Below are 14,358 nucleotides of genomic sequence, written 5' to 3' on the forward strand. Positions count from 1 at the left end.
ACTTACTTTAGAAAAAAACTAACAAAGCGATGCAAAAAAACTTCATTTTAAAAAGTTTTTCAACAGTTAAAGCTTACAGCACCTGGTATTCCCAGGAGGTCTCCCATCCAAGTACTAACCAGGCCCAAGCCTTCTTAGCTTCCGAGATCAGACGAGACCGGGCGTTCTTGGGCTGGTATGGCCGTAAGCAATCTCTGCTTGAAAATCTTGGACTTTAAACAACCTAGGCTTGAAAACATATCACAGAGTGAAAATACCTCTTAACTTACTTTAGAAAAAAACTAACAAAGCGATGCAAAAAAACTTCATTTTAAAAAGTTTTTCAACAGTTAAAGCTTACAGCACCTGGTATTCCCAGGAGGTCTCCCATCCAAGTACTAACCAGGCCCAAGCCTTCTTAGCTTCCGAGATCAGACGAGACCGGGCGTTCTTGGGCTGGTATGGCCGTAAGCAATCTCTGCTTGAAAATCTTGGACTTTAAACAACCTAGGCTTGAAAACATATCACAGAGTGAAAATACCTCTTAACTTACTTTAGAAAAAAACTAACAAAGCGATGCAAAAAAACTTCATTTTAAAAAGTTTTTCAACAGTTAAAGCTTACAGCACCTGGTATTCCCAGGAGGTCTCCCATCCAAGTACTAACCAGGCCCAAGCCTTCTTAGCTTCCGAGATCAGACGAGACCGGGCGTTTTTGGGCTGGTATGGCCGTAAGCAATCTCTGCTTGAAAATCTTGGACTTTAAACAACCTAGGCTTGAAAACATATCACAGAGTGAAAATACCTCTTAACTTACTTTAGAAAAAAACTAACAAAGCGATGCAAAAAAACTTCATTTTAAAAAGTTTTTCAACAGTTAAAGCTTACAGCACCTGGTATTCCCAGGAGGTCTCCCATCCAAGTACTAACCAGGCCCAAGCCTTCTTAGCTTCCGAGATCAGACGAGACCGGGCGTTCTTGGGCTGGTATGGCCGTAAGCAATCTCTGCTTGAAAATCTTGGACTTTAAACAACCTAGGCTTGAAAACATATCACAGAGTGAAAATACCTCTTAACTTACTTTAGAAAAAACTAACAAAGCGATGCAAAAAAACTTCATTTTAAAAAGTTTTTCAACAGTTAAAGCTTACAGCACCTGGTATTCCCAGGAGGTCTCCCATCCAAGTACTAACCAGGCCCAAGCCTTCTTAGCTTCCGAGATCAGACGAGACCGGGCGTTCTTGGGCTGGTATGGCCGTAAGCAATCTCTGCTTGAAAATCTTGGACTTTAAACAACCTAGGCTTGAAAACATATCACAGAGTGAAAATACCTCTTAACTTACTTTAGAAAAAAACTAACAAAGCGATGCAAAAAAACTTCATTTTAAAAAGTTTTTCAACAGTTAAAGCTTACAGCACCTGGTATTCCCAGGAGGTCTCCCATCCAAGTACTAACCAGGCCCAAGCCTTCTTAGCTTCCGAGATTAGACGAGACCGGGCGTTCTTGGGCTGGTATGGCCGTAAGCAATCTCTGCTTGAAAATCTTGGACTTTAAACAACCTAGGCTTGAAAACATATCACAGAGTGAAAATACCTCTTAACTTACTTTAGAAAAAAACTAACAAAGCGATGCAAAAAAACTTCATTTTAAAAAGTTTTTCAACAGTTAAAGCTTACAGCACCTGGTATTCCCAGGAGGTCTCCCATCCAAGTACTAACCAGGCCCAAGCCTTCTTAGCTTCCGAGATCAGACGAGACCGGGCGTTCTTGGGCTGGTATGGCCGTAAGCAATCTCTGCTTGAAAATCTTGGACTTTAAACAACCTAGGCTTGAAAACATATCACAGAGTGAAAATACCTCTTAACTTACTTTAGAAAAAACTAACAAAGCGATGCAAAAAAACTTCATTTTAAAAAGTTTTTCAACAGTTAAAGCTTACAGCACCTGGTATTCCCAGGAGGTCTCCCATCCAAGTACTAACCAGGCCCAAGCCTTCTTAGCTTCCGAGATCAGACGAGACCGGGCGTTCTTGGGCTGGTATGGCCGTAAGCAATCTCTGCTTGAAAATCTTGGACTTTAAACAACCTAGGCTTGAAAACATATCACAGAGTGAAAATACCTCTTAACTTACTTTAGAAAAAAACTAACAAAGCGATGCAAAAAAACTTCATTTTAAAAAGTTTTTCAACAGTTAAAGCTTACAGCACCTGGTATTCCCAGGAGGTCTCCCATCCAAGTACTAACCAGGCCCAAGCCTTCTTAGCTTCCGAGATCAGACGAGACCGGGCGTTCTTGGGCTGGTATGGCCGTAAGCAATCTCTGCTTGAAAATCTTGGACTTTAAACAACCTAGGCTTGAAAACATATCACAGAGTGAAAATACCTCTTAACTTACTTTAGAAAAAAACTAACAAAGCGATGCAAAAAAACTTCATTTTAAAAAGTTTTTCAACAGTTAAAGCTTACAGCACCTGGTATTCCCAGGAGGTCTCCCATCCAAGTACTAACCAGGCCCAAGCCTTCTTAGCTTCCGAGATCAGACGAGACCGGGCGTTCTTGGGCTGGTATGGCCGTAAGCAATCTCTGCTTGAAAATCTTGGACTTTAAACAACCTAGGCTTGAAAACATATCACAGAGTGAAAATACCTCTTAACTTACTTTAGAAAAAACTAACAAAGCGATGCAAAAAAACTTCATTTTAAAAAGTTTTTCAACAGTTAAAGCTTACAGCACCTGGTATTCCCAGGAGGTCTCCCATCCAAGTACTAACCAGGCCCAAGCCTTCTTAGCTTCCGAGATCAGACGAGACCGGGCGTTCTTGGGCTGGTATGGCCGTAAGCAATCTCTGCTTGAAAATCTTGGACTTTAAACAACCTAGGCTTGAAAACATATCACAGAGTGAAAATACCTCTTAACTTACTTTAGAAAAAACTAACAAAGCGATGCAAAAAAACTTCATTTTAAAAAGTTTTTCAACAGTTAAAGCTTACAGCACCTGGTATTCCCAGGAGGTCTCCCATCCAAGTACTAACCAGGCCCAAGCCTTCTTAGCTTCCGAGATCAGACGAGACCGGGCGTTCTTGGGCTGGTATGGCCGTAAGCAATCTCTGCTTGAAAATCTTGGACTTTAAACAACCTAGGCTTGAAAACATATCACAGAGTGAAAATACCTCTTAACTTACTTTAGAAAAAAACTAACAAAGCGATGCAAAAAAACTTCATTTTAAAAAGTTTTTCAACAGTTAAAGCTTACAGCACCTGGTATTCCCAGGAGGTCTCCCATCCAAGTACTAACCAGGCCCAAGCCTTCTTAGCTTCCGAGATCAGACGAGACCGGGCGTTCTTGGGCTGGTATGGCCGTAAGCAATCTCTGCTTGAAAATCTTGGACTTTAAACAACCTAGGCTTGAAAACATATCACAGAGTGAAAATACCTCTTAACTTACTTTAGAAAAAAACTAACACAGCGATGCAAAAAAACTTCATTTTAAAAAGTTTTTCAACAGTTAAAGCTTACAGCACCTGGTATTCCCAGGAGGTCTCCCATCCAAGTACTAACCAGGCCCAAGCCTTCTTAGCTTCCGAGATCAGACGAGACCGGGCGTTCTTGGGCTGGTATGGCCGTAAGCAATCTCTGCTTGAAAATCTTGGACTTTAAACAACCTAGGCTTGAAAACATATCACAGAGTGAAAATACCTCTTAACTTACTTTAGAAAAAAACTAACAAAGCGATGCAAAAAAACTTCATTTTAAAAAGTTTTTCAACAGTTAAAGCTTACAGCACCTGGTATTCCCAGGAGGTCTCCATCCAAGTACTAACCAGGCCCAAGCCTTCTTAGCTTCCGAGATCAGACGAGACCGGGCGTTCTTGGGCTGGTATGGCCGTAAGCAATCTCTGCTTGAAAATCTTGGACTTTAAACAACCTAGGCTTGAAAACATATCACAGAGTGAAAATACCTCTTAACTTACTTTAGAAAAAAACTAACAAAGCGATGCAAAAAAACTTCATTTTAAAAAGTTTTTCAACAGTAAAGCTTACAGCACCTGGTATTCCCAGGAGGTCTCCCATCCAAGTACTAACCAGGCCCAAGCCTTCTTAGCTTCCGAGATCAGACGAGACCGGGCGTTCTTGGGCTGGTATGGCCGTAAGCAATCTCTGCTTGAAAATCTTGGACTTTAAACAACCTAGGCTTGAAAACATATCACAGAGTGAAAATACCTCTTAACTTACTTTAGAAAAAAACTAACAAAGCGATGCAAAAAAACTTCATTTTAAAAAGTTTTTCAACAGTTAAAGCTTACAGCACCTGGTATTCCCAGGAGGTCTCCCATCCAAGTACTAACCAGGCCCAAGCCTTCTTAGCTTCCGAGATCAGACGAGACCGGGCGTTCTTGGGCTGGTATGGCCGTAAGCAATCTCTGCTTGAAAATCTTGGACTTTAAACAACCTAGGCTTGAAAACATATCACAGAGTGAAAATACCTCTTAACTTACTTTAGATAAAAAACTAACAAAGCGATGCAAAAAAACTTCATTTTAAAAAGTTTTTCAACAGTTAAAGCTTACAGCACCTGGTATTCCCAGGAGGTCTCCCATCCAAGTACTAACCAGGCCCAAGCCTTCTTAGCTTCCGAGATCAGACGAGACCGGGCGTTCTTGGGCTGGTATGGCCGTAAGCAATCTCTGCTTGAAAATCTTGGACTTTAAACAACCTAGGCTTGAAAACATATCACAGAGTGAAAATACCTCTTAACTTACTTTAGAAAAAAACTAACAAAGCGATGCAAAAAAACTTCATTTTAAAAGTTTTTCAACAGTTAAAGCTTACAGCACCTGGTATTCCCAGGAGGTCTCCCATCCAAGTACTAACCAGGCCCAAGCCTTCTTAGCTTCCGAGATCAGACGAGACCGGGCGTTCTTGGGCTGGTATGGCCGTAAGCAATCTCTGCTTGAAAATCTTGGACTTTAAACAACCTAGGCTTGAAAACATATCACAGAGTGAAAATACCTCTTAACTTACTTTAGAAAAAAACTAACAAAGCGATGCAAAAAAACTTCATTTTAAAAAGTTTTTCAACAGTTAAAGCTTACAGCACCTGGTATTCCCAGGAGGTCTCCCATCCAAGTACTAACCAGGCCCAAGCCTTCTTAGCTTCCGAGATCAGACGAGACCGGGCGTTCTTGGGCTGGTATGGCCGTAAGCAATCTCTGCTTGAAAATCTTGGACTTTAAACAACCTAGGCTTGAAAACATATCACAGAGTGAAAATACCTCTTAACTTACTTTAGAAAAAAACTAACAAAGCGATGCAAAAAAACTTCATTTTAAAAAGTTTTTCAACAGTTAAAGCTTACAGCACCTGGTATTCCCAGGAGGTCTCCCATCCAAGTACTAACCAGGCCCAAGCCTTCTTAGCTTCCGAGATCAGACGAGACCGGGCGTTCTTGGGCTGGTATGGCCGTAAGCAATCTCTGCTTGAAAATCTTGGACTTTAAACAACCTAGGCTTGAAAACATATCACAGAGTGAAAATACCTCTTAACTTACTTTAGAAAAAAACTAACAAAGCGATGCAAAAAAACTTCATTTTAAAAAGTTTTTCAACAGTTAAAGCTTACAGCACCTGGTATTCCCAGGAGGTCTCCCATCCAAGTACTAACCAGGCCCAAGCCTTCTTAGCTTCCGAGATCAGACGAGACCGGGCGTTCTTGGGCTGGTATGGCCGTAAGCAATCTCTGCTTGAAAATCTTGGACTTTAAACAACCTAGGCTTGAAAACATATCACAGAGTGAAAATACCTCTTAACTTACTTTAGATAAAAACTAACAAAGCGATGCAAAAAAACTTCATTTTAAAAAGTTTTTCAACAGTTAAGCTTACAGCACCTGGTATTCCCAGGAGGTCTCCCATCCAAGTACTAACCAGGCCCAAGCCTTCTTAGCTTCCGAGATCAGACGAGACCGGGCGTTCTTGGGCTGGTATGGCCGTAAGCAATCTCTGCTTGAAAATCTTGGACTTTAAACAACCTAGGCTTGAAAACATATCACAGAGTGAAAATACCTCTTAACTTACTTTAGAAAAAAACTAACAAAGCGATGCAAAAAAACTTCATTTTAAAAAGTTTTTCAACAGTTAAGCTTACAGCACCTGGTATTCCCAGGAGGTCTCCCATCCAAGTACTAACCAGGCCCAAGCCTTCTTAGCTTCCGAGATCAGACGAGACCGGGCGTTCTTGGGCTGGTATGGCCGTAAGCAATCTCTGCTTGAAAATCTTGGACTTTAAACAACCTAGGCTTGAAAACATATCACAGAGTGAAAATACCTCTTAACTTACTTTAGAAAAAAACTAACAAAGCGATGCAAAAAAACTTCATTTTAAAAAGTTTTTCAACAGTTAAAGCTTACAGCACCTGGTATTCCCAGGAGGTCTCCCATCCAAGTACTAACCAGGCCCAAGCCTTCTTAGCTTCCGAGATCAGACGAGACCGGGCGTTCTTGGGCTGGTATGGCCGTAAGCAATCTCTGCTTGAAAATCTTGGACTTTAAACAACCTAGGCTTGAAAACATATCACAGAGTGAAAATACCTCTTAACTTACTTTAGAAAAAAACTAACAAAGCGATGCAAAAAAACTTCATTTTAAAAAGTTTTTCAACAGTTAAAGCTTACAGCACCTGGTATTCCCAGGAGGTCTCCCATCCAAGTACTAACCAGGCCAAGCCTTCTTAGCTTCCGAGATCAGACGAGACCGGGCGTTCTTGGGCTGGTATGGCCGTAAGCAATCTCTGCTTGAAAATCTTGGACTTTAAACAACCTAGGCTTGAAAACATATCACAGAGTGAAAATACCTCTTAACTTACTTTAGAAAAAAACTAACAAAGCGATGCAAAAAAACTTCATTTTAAAAAGTTTTTCAACAGTTAGAGCTTACAGCACCTGGTATTCCCAGGAGGTCTCCCATCCAAGTACTAACCAGGCCCAAGCCTTCTTAGCTTCCGAGATCAGACGAGACCGGGCGTTCTTGGGCTTGTATGGCCGTAAGCAATCTCTGCTTGAAAATCTTGGACTTTAAACAACCTAGGCTTGAAAACATATCACAGAGTGAAAATACCTCTTAACTTACTTTAGAAAAAACTAACAAAGCGATGCAAAAAAACTTCATTTTAAAAAGTTTTTCAACAGTTAAATCTTACAGCACCTGGTATTCCCAGGAGGTCTGCCATCCAAATACTAACCAGGCCCAAAGCCTTCTTAGCTTCCGAGATCAGACGAGACCGGGCGTTCTTAGGCTGGTATGGCCATAAGCAATCTCTGCTTGAAAATCTTGGACTTTAAACAACCTAGGCTTGAAAACATATCACAGAGTGAAAATACCTCTTAACTTACTTTAGAAAAAACTAACAAAGCGATGCAAAAAAACTTCATTTTAAAAAGTTTTTCAACAGTTAGAGCTTACAGCACCTGGTATTCCCAGGAGGTCTCCCATCCAAGTACTAACCAGGCACAAGCCTTCTTAGCTTCCGAGATCAGACGAGACCGGGCGTTCTTGGGCTGGTATGGCCGTAAGCAATCTCTGCTTGAAAATCTTGGACTTTAAACAACCTAGGCTTGAAAACGTATCACAGAGTGAAAATACCTCTTAACTTACTTTAGAAAAAAACTAACAAAGCGATGCAAAAATACTTCATTTTAAAAAGTTTTTCAACAGTTAGAGCTTACAGCACCTGGTATTCCCAGGAGGTCTCACATTCAAGTACTAACCAGGCCCAAGCCTTCTTAGCTTCCGAGATCAGACAGAGACCGGGCGTTCTTGGGCTGGTATGGCCGTAAGCAATCTCTGCTTGAAAATCTTGGACTTTAAACAACCTAGGCTTGAAAACATATCACAGAGTGAAAATACCTCTTAACTTACTTTAGAAAAAAAATAACAAAGCGATGCAAAAAAACTTCATTTTAAAAAGTTTTTCAACAGTTAGAGCTTACAGCACCTGGTATTCCCAGGAGGTCTCCCATCCAAGTACTAACCAGGGTCAAGCATTCTTAGCTTCCGAGATCAGACGAGACCGGGCGTTCTTGGGCTGGTATGGCGGTAAGCAATCTCTTCTTGAAAATCTTGGACTTTAAACAACCTAGGCTTGAAAACATATCACAGAGTGAAAATACCTCTTAACTTACTTTAGAAAAAAACTAACAAAGTGATGCAAAAAAACTTCATTTTAAAAAGTTTTTCAACAGTTAAAGCTTACAGCACCTGGTATTCCCAGAAGGTCTCCCATCCATGTACTAACCAGGCCCAAGCCTTCTTAGCTTCCGAGATCAGACGAGAACGGGCGTTCTTGGGCTGGTATGGCCGTAAGCAATGTCTGCTTGAAAATCTTGAACTTTAAACGACCTAGGCTTGAACGACACAGCGGTAATCTTTCTCGCGCGGTTCTCTGTAGAGGTGAGTAAATAAACTTTGACTCTGTCTTGGGGTAGCTTGTTTTTAAGAAGTGCTTGTGTTTTTGTTGACGTGACTAGGCGAGCTAAGTTAATGTATTAGCTTTCGCTGTCGTTATTGTTGTCAATCGGCGTCAGTTTCACCCGAACTAGGTACACGCCCACTCTTGCGTAGTCGTGAAACGGGTGTAGTTAGCGGCACTTCAGGAGACCGGTTAAAAAGCGGCTCCCTGCAACAGTGTCTTCAGACACAGCGGTAATCTTTCTCGCGCGGTTCTCTGTAGAGGTGAGTAAATAAACTTTGACTCTGTCTTGGGGTAGCTTGTTTTTAAGAAGTGCTTGTGTTTTTGTTGACGTGACTAGGCGAGCTAAGTTAATGTATTAGCTTTCGCTGTCGTTATTGTTGTCAATCGGCGTCAGTTTCACCCGAACTAGGTACACGCCCACTCTTGCGTAGTCGTGAAACGGGTGTAGTTAGCGGCACTTCAGGAGACCGGTTAAAAAGCGGCTCCCTGCAACAGTGTCTTCAGACACAGCGGTAATCTTTCTCGCGCGGTTCTCTGTAGAGGTGAGTAAATAAACTTTGACTCTGTCTTGGGGTAGCTTGTTTTTAAGAAGTGCTTGTGTTTTTGTTGACGTGACTAGGCGAGCTAAGTTAATGTATTAGCTTTCGCTGTCGTTATTGTTGTCAATCGGCGTCAGTTTCACCCGAACTAGGTACACGCCCACTCTTGCGTAGTCGTGAAACGGGTGTAGTTAGCGGCACTTCAGGAGACCGGTTAAAAAGCGGCTCCCTGCAACAGTGTCTTCAGACACAGCGGTAATCTTTCTCGCGCGGTTCTCTGTAGAGGTGAGTAAATAAACTTTGACTCTGTCTTGGGGTAGCTTGTTTTTAAGAAGTGCTTGTGTTTTTGTTGACGTGACTAGGCGAGCTAAGTTAATGTATTAGCTTTCGCTGTCGTTATTGTTGTCAATCGGCGTCAGTTTCACCCGAACTAGGTACACGCCCACTCTTGCGTAGTCGTGAAACGGGTGTAGTTAGCGGCACTTCAGGAGACCGGTTAAAAAGCGGCTCCCTGCAACAGTGTCTTCAGACACAGCGGTAATCTTTCTCGCGCGGTTCTCTGTAGAGGTGAGTAAATAAACTTTGACTCTGTCTTGGGGTAGCTTGTTTTTAAGAAGTGCTTGTGTTTTTGTTGACGTGACTAGGCGAGCTAAGTTAATGTATTAGCTTTCGCTGTCGTTATTGTTGTCAATCGGCGTCAGTTTCACCCGAACTAGGTACACGCCCACTCTTGCGTAGTCGTGAAACGGGTGTAGTTAGCGGCACTTCAGGAGACCGGTTAAAAAGCGGCTCCCTGCAACAGTGTCTTCAGACACAGCGGTAATCTTTCTCGCGCGGTTCTCTGTAGAGGTGAGTAAATAAACTTTGACTCTGTCTTGGGGTAGCTTGTTTTTAAGAAGTGCTTGTGTTTTTGTTGACGTGACTAGGCGAGCTAAGTTAATGTATTAGCTTTCGCTGTCGTTATTGTTGTCAATCGGCGTCAGTTTCACCCGAACTAGGTACACGCCCACTCTTGCGTAGTCGTGAAACGGGTGTAGTTAGCGGCACTTCAGGAGACCGGTTAAAAAGCGGCTCCCTGCAACAGTGTCTTCAGACACAGCGGTAATCTTTCTCGCGCGGTTCTCTGTAGAGGTGAGTAAATAAACTTTGACTCTGTCTTGGGGTAGCTTGTTTTTAAGAAGTGCTTGTGTTTTTGTTGACGTGACTAGGCGAGCTAAGTTAATGTATTAGCTTTCGCTGTCGTTATTGTTGTCAATCGGCGTCAGTTTCACCCGAACTAGGTACACGCCCACTCTTGCGTAGTCGTGAAACGGGTTATAGTCAACTCCACTACCTGTGGACCGCACCTGTAGTCACTCACAATTTGACCTGTACTTGTGGTACTACTCTCGCGCTACCGCGTCAGCGGTAGCGTCAGCCCTTGTGTGAAGACCCACTTGGGTAAAGACCTGCGACTCGTCCTGCGCGACTCTACCGAGCAGTAAAACCAAAATACAGGTAACTTCACCCATGCTCCTCTCCTACTTCTTTTTTCTAATCATGTCCATCCAGAACATTCCGCTCATTCACTCCAGGCGCCCTCCTCGATTCAATACAAACAGAACACGCAACACACATAACCTCCACACACTCTCCCAGGCCTCATCTTGCCACCCTGAGTACTTGTTCGGACTGTGGAACTGTCAGTCGGCAGTCAACAAAGCAGACTTCATTCCTGCTTTTGCTACAGAACGAAATCTCCAAGTACTCGCACTGACTGAGACCTGGATCCGCCCCCATGACTCCGCTACACCTGCAGCCCTTTCCACAGACTTCTACTTCTCTCATACCCCCCGCCCCACTGGCAGGGGAGGGGGTACAGGCTTGCTCATTTCCAAGGACTGGAAATTCACTCCCGTTTCTGCTATTCAAACAACCAGTTTTGAGTTCCATGCAGTAACTATTACACACCCAGTAAAAATGTCCATAGTTGCTGTATATCGTCCTCCAGGTCCGCTGGGGAACTTTGTAGAGGAACTAGACACAACTCTCTCCTCAATTATAGATGAGGAACTGCCCCTTGTGCTACTAGGAGACTTCAACCTCGATCTCCTCAAGCCACAAACCACTGACTTCCAACACTTCATCTCTGCTTCCAACTTCACACTTCTCTGCACGCCCGCAACGCACAGAGCTGGAAAACAACTAGATCTCGTACTCACACGCAAATGCTCCACAGCCAACACTTCTGTCGTTCCTCTACATCTATCCGATCACTCTTTTATTCACTTCAGACTATCCCCCCTGGCACGCACCACACCCACCTCACACTTAACACAATTTCGCCGTAATCTCCGTACCCTCTGCCCTACTCAATTGTCTTCCGCTGTCTCCTCTGAGCTCTCCCCCCTAGACATCCTCTCTATTCAGGACACTAACCGTGCTACAGACATCCTTTTCTCCACACTAACATCTTGCCTCGAGAGACTCTGCCCTCTAACCTCAAAACCAACACGTGCGACTCCACCCTCACCGTGGATCTCTGACGAGGTTCGTCGCCACAGGTCCCACCTTAGAGCAGCTGAAAGGCAGTGGAGGAAATCCAAGTGCCCGCTTCAACTTAATAAGTATCAATCTCTCCTAAAATCCTTCTCTGCTGCTGTAACTACAGCAAAGACCAGATACTTCCAGGACAAAGTAAACAACTGCAATGACTCTCGAAAACTTTTCTCGACTTTCAACCGTCTCCTGAATCCTCCACCCCCTCCCCCCTCCACTTCTCTCTCATCTGAAGACTTCGCCACCTTCTTCACAGAAAAGGTGGCTGACATTAGCAAACAATTCTCACCACCTAACCCCAGACCCCGTCCTGCTGTTACCTCTGAAACCAGGAATCTGTCTTCCTTTACTCCCCTCTTTGAATCAGACGTGTCTACACTTCTCCAGTCTAGTCACCCCACCACCTGCTCCCTGGATCCAATCCCCTCACACCTCCTTCAGTCCATACAGCCCACCATATTATCTGCTCTGACACATGTCTTAAACTCCTCACTCACAACAGGAACATTCCCCACTGCTTTCAAACAGGCTGTCATTACTCCCCTGCTCAAAAAACCCACATTAAACCCATCTCTACTGGATAGCTACCGCCCAGTCTCCAACCTTCCTTTTCTTTCAAAAATTCTTGAAAGAGCAGTCCTGGCTCAACTTTCCTCATTTCTCCACAAGCATGATCTTCTTGACCCTTTTCAGTCTGGTTTCAGGAAAGGGCATTCTACTGAAACCTCCCTCCTGGCAATGATGGATGACCTTCGTGCTGCAAGAGCTGCCCGCAGATCATCCGTCCTTGTTCTACTTGATCTATCTGCTGCCTTCGATACAGTAAACCACGAAATTCTTCTCACCACACTCTCTGATTTAGGAGTCACAGGAACCGCACTAGATTGGTTCACCTCTTATCTCTACGACAGGTCCTTCAAGGTATCATGGGGAGGTGAGACATCTGTCCTCTCTAGGGTAACCACAGGGGTTCCACAAGGCTCTGTCCTTGGCCCCCTTCTATTCTCAATATACACTCGCTCACTTGGTCACATCATCCAATCACATGGCTTCTCCTATCACTCCTATGCTGATGACACCCAGCTCTATCTGTCATTCCCACCAGAAGATGCTACTATAGCAACAAAAATTTCGGCCTGCCTCTCAGACATATCGGCATGGATGTCTGAGCGACACCTCCAACTCAACCTATCCAAAACCGAGATTCTGATCTTTCCGGGCAACAATTCTCCTCAGCAAAACCTTTCAATTCAAATTGGATCGCTATTGTTAACACCCACGGCATCTGCAAAAAGCCTTGGGGTTTGGATAGATAACAAACTGAGTTTGAACCATCATGTTGCTGCGATCTCCAGATCCTGCAGGTTCACTCTCTACAACATTCGCAAGATTCGGCCTTTTCTCTCACAACAGGCTACGCAGCTCCTCGTCCAGGCAATGGTCATCTCCAAACTCGACTACTGTAACTCTCTCCTGGCTGGAGCCTCTGCAGTCACCATAAAACCACTCCAGATGGTCCAAAATATGGCAGCCCGCCTCATCTTCAATCAGCCAAAATACACCCATGTTACACCTCTCCTTACCTCCCTCCACTGGCTCCCGGTAGCTGCTCGCATTGAGTTCAAATCCTTGATGCTTGCCTACAGGGCTGTAAATGGAACTGCGCCCGCCTACATCAACACACTACTACCTAGATACACTCCTACACGCTCTCTCAGATCGGCAAACGAAAGGAGACTAAAAATTCCTTCTTCACGGGGTCTCCGTTTCCAATCATGTCTGTTCTCCGTTGTTGTCCCTGGCTGGTGGAACAACCTACCCTCCTCCACACGACTAGCCGAGACTATCACCACTTTTAAGAAGAAGGTGAAAACCTTCTTATTCCAAAAATATTACAGACAAATTTAACACATACACATGCATACACATTTAACAAATAAATACAAAATGTATAAATACATTATAATTTTTCTTAGTCTAGCACCCAACACTCTCCGAGCATGTTCTTCAATGACAAGTCTAAGCCTTATCAGGGCTCTTAGTTTGTATCTTGATATTGAAACATAGAAAATACCTTTAACTTTTTGGATAAAGCGATGCAAAAAAATTAAAAGTCAACAGTTAAAGCTACAGCACCTGGTATCCCAGGAGGTCTTCCATTCAAGTATAACAGGAAGCTTCTAGCTTCCGAGATCAGACGAGAAAGGGTTCTTGCTGGTAAATGGCGTAAGTAATCTGTGAAAATTTGGACATTTAAACAACTAGGCTGAAAACATATCACAGAGTGAAAATACCTCTTAACTTACTTTAGAAAAAAAAAACAAAGCGATGCAAAAAAACTTCAATTTAAAAAGTTTTTCAACAGTTAAAGCTTACAGCACCTGGTATTCCCAGGAGGTCTCCCATCCAAGTACTAACCAGGCCTAAGCCTTCTTAGCTTCCGAGATCAGACGAGACCGGGCGTTCTTGGCTGGTATTGCCGTAAGCAAACTCTGCTTGAAAATCTTGGACTTTAAACAACCTAGGCTTGAAAACATATCACAGAGTGAAAATACCTCTTAACCTACTTTAGAAAAAACTAACAAAGCGATGCAAAAAAAAATTATTTTAAAAAAGTTTTTTCAACAGTTAAAGCTTACAGCACCTGGTATTTCCAGGAGGCCTCCCATCCAAGTACTAACCAGGCCCAAGCCTTCTTAGCTTCCGAGATCAGATGAGACCGGGCGTTCTTGGGCTGGTATGGCCGTAAGCATGCTTTGATTGAAAAAGTTTGACTTTTAAAGATGACAAAAAAAAGGGCAGGAATAAGAGCAGGAAAAAAAAATTAAAAAAGGAAAAATA

General features: G+C 43.3%; 30 non-coding genes and 4 pseudogenes across 30 annotated transcripts; all 34 read right to left on the minus strand.

Annotated features, from left to right (window-relative positions):
• Nucleotides 1–70: 70 nt before the first annotated feature.
• LOC114797561 (5S ribosomal RNA) lies at nucleotides 71–189 on the minus strand. The gene has a single exon (XR_003750932.1). It is a non-coding gene; the product is annotated as a 5S ribosomal RNA (ribosomal RNA).
• A 144-nt stretch (nucleotides 190–333) lies between these two features.
• LOC114797562 (5S ribosomal RNA) lies at nucleotides 334–452 on the minus strand. The gene has a single exon (XR_003750933.1). It is a non-coding gene; the product is annotated as a 5S ribosomal RNA (ribosomal RNA).
• A 144-nt stretch (nucleotides 453–596) lies between these two features.
• On the minus strand, nucleotides 597–715 carry LOC114797543 (5S ribosomal RNA). Its single transcript, XR_003750914.1, has one exon. It is a non-coding gene; the product is annotated as a 5S ribosomal RNA (ribosomal RNA).
• Nucleotides 716–859: 144 nt separating this feature from the next.
• Nucleotides 860–978, minus strand: LOC114797564 (5S ribosomal RNA). Its single transcript, XR_003750934.1, has one exon. It is a non-coding gene; the product is annotated as a 5S ribosomal RNA (ribosomal RNA).
• A 143-nt stretch (nucleotides 979–1,121) lies between these two features.
• On the minus strand, nucleotides 1,122–1,240 carry LOC114797565 (5S ribosomal RNA). The gene has a single exon (XR_003750935.1). It is a non-coding gene; the product is annotated as a 5S ribosomal RNA (ribosomal RNA).
• Nucleotides 1,241–1,384: 144 nt separating this feature from the next.
• LOC114797496 (5S ribosomal RNA) lies at nucleotides 1,385–1,503 on the minus strand. The gene has a single exon (XR_003750883.1). It is a non-coding gene; the product is annotated as a 5S ribosomal RNA (ribosomal RNA).
• Nucleotides 1,504–1,647: 144 nt separating this feature from the next.
• LOC114797567 (5S ribosomal RNA) lies at nucleotides 1,648–1,766 on the minus strand. Its single transcript, XR_003750937.1, has one exon. It is a non-coding gene; the product is annotated as a 5S ribosomal RNA (ribosomal RNA).
• Nucleotides 1,767–1,909: 143 nt separating this feature from the next.
• LOC114797568 (5S ribosomal RNA) lies at nucleotides 1,910–2,028 on the minus strand. Its single transcript, XR_003750938.1, has one exon. It is a non-coding gene; the product is annotated as a 5S ribosomal RNA (ribosomal RNA).
• A 144-nt stretch (nucleotides 2,029–2,172) lies between these two features.
• LOC114797569 (5S ribosomal RNA) lies at nucleotides 2,173–2,291 on the minus strand. The gene has a single exon (XR_003750939.1). It is a non-coding gene; the product is annotated as a 5S ribosomal RNA (ribosomal RNA).
• Nucleotides 2,292–2,435: 144 nt separating this feature from the next.
• LOC114797570 (5S ribosomal RNA) lies at nucleotides 2,436–2,554 on the minus strand. Its single transcript, XR_003750940.1, has one exon. It is a non-coding gene; the product is annotated as a 5S ribosomal RNA (ribosomal RNA).
• Nucleotides 2,555–2,697: 143 nt separating this feature from the next.
• On the minus strand, nucleotides 2,698–2,816 carry LOC114797571 (5S ribosomal RNA). Its single transcript, XR_003750941.1, has one exon. It is a non-coding gene; the product is annotated as a 5S ribosomal RNA (ribosomal RNA).
• A 143-nt stretch (nucleotides 2,817–2,959) lies between these two features.
• Nucleotides 2,960–3,078, minus strand: LOC114797572 (5S ribosomal RNA). Its single transcript, XR_003750942.1, has one exon. It is a non-coding gene; the product is annotated as a 5S ribosomal RNA (ribosomal RNA).
• Nucleotides 3,079–3,222: 144 nt separating this feature from the next.
• LOC114797573 (5S ribosomal RNA) lies at nucleotides 3,223–3,341 on the minus strand. Its single transcript, XR_003750943.1, has one exon. It is a non-coding gene; the product is annotated as a 5S ribosomal RNA (ribosomal RNA).
• Nucleotides 3,342–3,485: 144 nt separating this feature from the next.
• Nucleotides 3,486–3,604, minus strand: LOC114797574 (5S ribosomal RNA). The gene has a single exon (XR_003750944.1). It is a non-coding gene; the product is annotated as a 5S ribosomal RNA (ribosomal RNA).
• A 144-nt stretch (nucleotides 3,605–3,748) lies between these two features.
• LOC114797503 (5S ribosomal RNA) lies at nucleotides 3,749–3,866 on the minus strand. The gene has a single exon (XR_003750890.1). It is a non-coding gene; the product is annotated as a 5S ribosomal RNA (ribosomal RNA).
• Nucleotides 3,867–4,009: 143 nt separating this feature from the next.
• On the minus strand, nucleotides 4,010–4,128 carry LOC114797575 (5S ribosomal RNA). Its single transcript, XR_003750945.1, has one exon. It is a non-coding gene; the product is annotated as a 5S ribosomal RNA (ribosomal RNA).
• A 144-nt stretch (nucleotides 4,129–4,272) lies between these two features.
• LOC114797576 (5S ribosomal RNA) lies at nucleotides 4,273–4,391 on the minus strand. Its single transcript, XR_003750946.1, has one exon. It is a non-coding gene; the product is annotated as a 5S ribosomal RNA (ribosomal RNA).
• Nucleotides 4,392–4,536: 145 nt separating this feature from the next.
• LOC114797578 (5S ribosomal RNA) lies at nucleotides 4,537–4,655 on the minus strand. Its single transcript, XR_003750948.1, has one exon. It is a non-coding gene; the product is annotated as a 5S ribosomal RNA (ribosomal RNA).
• Nucleotides 4,656–4,798: 143 nt separating this feature from the next.
• LOC114797580 (5S ribosomal RNA) lies at nucleotides 4,799–4,917 on the minus strand. The gene has a single exon (XR_003750949.1). It is a non-coding gene; the product is annotated as a 5S ribosomal RNA (ribosomal RNA).
• Nucleotides 4,918–5,061: 144 nt separating this feature from the next.
• On the minus strand, nucleotides 5,062–5,180 carry LOC114797581 (5S ribosomal RNA). Its single transcript, XR_003750950.1, has one exon. It is a non-coding gene; the product is annotated as a 5S ribosomal RNA (ribosomal RNA).
• A 144-nt stretch (nucleotides 5,181–5,324) lies between these two features.
• On the minus strand, nucleotides 5,325–5,443 carry LOC114797582 (5S ribosomal RNA). Its single transcript, XR_003750951.1, has one exon. It is a non-coding gene; the product is annotated as a 5S ribosomal RNA (ribosomal RNA).
• Nucleotides 5,444–5,587: 144 nt separating this feature from the next.
• On the minus strand, nucleotides 5,588–5,706 carry LOC114797583 (5S ribosomal RNA). Its single transcript, XR_003750952.1, has one exon. It is a non-coding gene; the product is annotated as a 5S ribosomal RNA (ribosomal RNA).
• A 143-nt stretch (nucleotides 5,707–5,849) lies between these two features.
• LOC114797485 (5S ribosomal RNA) lies at nucleotides 5,850–5,968 on the minus strand. The gene has a single exon (XR_003750873.1). It is a non-coding gene; the product is annotated as a 5S ribosomal RNA (ribosomal RNA).
• A 143-nt stretch (nucleotides 5,969–6,111) lies between these two features.
• LOC114797486 (5S ribosomal RNA) lies at nucleotides 6,112–6,230 on the minus strand. Its single transcript, XR_003750874.1, has one exon. It is a non-coding gene; the product is annotated as a 5S ribosomal RNA (ribosomal RNA).
• Nucleotides 6,231–6,374: 144 nt separating this feature from the next.
• LOC114797487 (5S ribosomal RNA) lies at nucleotides 6,375–6,493 on the minus strand. Its single transcript, XR_003750875.1, has one exon. It is a non-coding gene; the product is annotated as a 5S ribosomal RNA (ribosomal RNA).
• Nucleotides 6,494–6,637: 144 nt separating this feature from the next.
• LOC114797506 (5S ribosomal RNA) lies at nucleotides 6,638–6,755 on the minus strand. The gene has a single exon (XR_003750893.1). It is a non-coding gene; the product is annotated as a 5S ribosomal RNA (ribosomal RNA).
• Nucleotides 6,756–6,899: 144 nt separating this feature from the next.
• On the minus strand, nucleotides 6,900–7,018 carry LOC114797499 (5S ribosomal RNA). Its single transcript, XR_003750886.1, has one exon. It is a non-coding gene; the product is annotated as a 5S ribosomal RNA (ribosomal RNA).
• A 143-nt stretch (nucleotides 7,019–7,161) lies between these two features.
• LOC114797516 (uncharacterized) lies at nucleotides 7,162–7,281 on the minus strand (annotated as a pseudogene).
• Nucleotides 7,282–7,424: 143 nt separating this feature from the next.
• LOC114797498 (5S ribosomal RNA) lies at nucleotides 7,425–7,543 on the minus strand. The gene has a single exon (XR_003750885.1). It is a non-coding gene; the product is annotated as a 5S ribosomal RNA (ribosomal RNA).
• A 144-nt stretch (nucleotides 7,544–7,687) lies between these two features.
• LOC114797515 (uncharacterized) lies at nucleotides 7,688–7,807 on the minus strand (annotated as a pseudogene).
• Nucleotides 7,808–7,951: 144 nt separating this feature from the next.
• On the minus strand, nucleotides 7,952–8,070 carry LOC114797517 (uncharacterized; annotated as a pseudogene).
• A 144-nt stretch (nucleotides 8,071–8,214) lies between these two features.
• Nucleotides 8,215–8,333, minus strand: LOC114797504 (5S ribosomal RNA). The gene has a single exon (XR_003750891.1). It is a non-coding gene; the product is annotated as a 5S ribosomal RNA (ribosomal RNA).
• A 5,553-nt stretch (nucleotides 8,334–13,886) lies between these two features.
• LOC114797510 (uncharacterized) lies at nucleotides 13,887–14,004 on the minus strand (annotated as a pseudogene).
• A 145-nt stretch (nucleotides 14,005–14,149) lies between these two features.
• LOC114797497 (5S ribosomal RNA) lies at nucleotides 14,150–14,268 on the minus strand. The gene has a single exon (XR_003750884.1). It is a non-coding gene; the product is annotated as a 5S ribosomal RNA (ribosomal RNA).
• Between the last annotated feature and the right edge of the window lie 90 nt (nucleotides 14,269–14,358).

This window comes from Denticeps clupeoides, chromosome 9 (genome assembly GCF_900700375.1).
Source record: "Denticeps clupeoides chromosome 9, fDenClu1.1, whole genome shotgun sequence".
Classification (NCBI taxonomy): domain Eukaryota; kingdom Metazoa; phylum Chordata; class Actinopteri; order Clupeiformes; family Denticipitidae; genus Denticeps; species Denticeps clupeoides.